Below are 1,593 nucleotides of genomic sequence, written 5' to 3' on the forward strand. Positions count from 1 at the left end.
TGTCAATTGAAATAGATGTCAGCCGGGAGATTTCTCCGTCAGGGGATTTAGCGCTCAATCTAATCACCACTTTTTAAGCCACTGATGCCTTCTACACATCGAGTTGCTACTCTTGGATGGGGAAAAGCGGCACCCCCTTTCAATTTATCTATGCTGTCAGTTGGGGTCATACCCAGTGTACAACTATTATAGGTGAGTATACATACTTCACTCACCAGCTTCCTCCAGTGTCACCAATGCTGGACCTGCCCCCTGATGGCACACTCCTTCCTGCAGCTCCGGTGAAGGTGGATAATGGAGGTGTTGTCCAGGGAGCAGAGCATTACTGAATCCATTCCACAAGATACTTCGGAGATTACGTTACGTAGAGTCTGAGTCCCGATCATGGAATGCAGACTAAACTATGCCAACAATGCCAATCCCAGACAATGACTGGGTAACTGAACGTGTGACCATCAGTACTGGACAGACTGGATGGATGTCCTGAGAGTTCATCAAGGAACACCAGCCAGCATTACATGTATGTGGGTAATACAGACACAGAAGCATATATTTTGAAGTTCTGTCCTTCTCTATAATATCATCAACACAGGCAGAACAAATATTCTTCCGCCATGAGGAAGAGAGCCTTGCATTACAATTTCTACATCTCCTCACAGGAGCAGATCTTGGTTTGTCTTTAATCTTTTCTTTCTCTTTTTCCTAAACAGAGCATAATAATACCATGATTATGACGGTCTGTTTAGCTATCAGTACACATAGTGTATGGATATAGGGGGAGAACCTAACAGTGGATGATGAATGGATACTATCTGCATGCAACACCCACCTACAGCCTCTGTCCCCCCCCCACCCACCCATGTGTCGTTGCTGCAGTAGGCACACTTACCGCCGTAGGCGACTGAGAGGGCTTGTCTGATGTGGTGGGTGAAGATCCTTCGATGATGCTGCTCAGACCTCAGATCAGCAAGACTGCCTTTTGAAGTTGCCGCGAGCAGACCGGAAGTGACGTTACTTCCGGTGTGACGTCGGAGCGTCTGCCTCTCGCAAGACTACGCTCCAGGCCCAATTCCCGGCCGTTCCAGCGCGACCGCACCGAAAGTAGGCCGCACTCGAGGGAGAGTTGCACCGATGCACCGCCCGCCACTGCAGAAGCGGCATCGATCCACCGCCACTCTCCCTGCCCATATGGGTGTGCGAGAGCACTGCGCCGGGAGCCTCCAGAGGGGGACCCGTGTGCACTCAGTCACCAGAAGGGAAGGCGCGGAACTCCGGGCCTTCCCCCATACCTACGGATGCCAGGATCCAGCCAGCCGCCTTCAGTAAGAAAGGAGGCGGACCTCGATCGATCCGCTGGCGAGGTAATTTCATTCTTCTTCTTTTTAGAGGGGATCTCCTAATCTTCATGATGGAGCCCCACCTCTCGTGCCTGCCCAGCCGGGACAGGAAAAACACTGGTGAGAGTGGGAAGGGGAGGGGCTTTTAACCTCTCGTGTGTGTTTTTCCTGTCCCTAGGGTACAAGTTAACACCTGTGGTGCCGTCGTGAAGATGAGGGGAGAGAAAAAAAAAAGTACAACTTAGATCTGACACAT

This window comes from Dendropsophus ebraccatus, chromosome 2, assembly GCF_027789765.1.
Source record: "Dendropsophus ebraccatus isolate aDenEbr1 chromosome 2, aDenEbr1.pat, whole genome shotgun sequence".
Taxonomy (NCBI): Eukaryota; Metazoa; Chordata; class Amphibia; order Anura; family Hylidae; genus Dendropsophus; species Dendropsophus ebraccatus.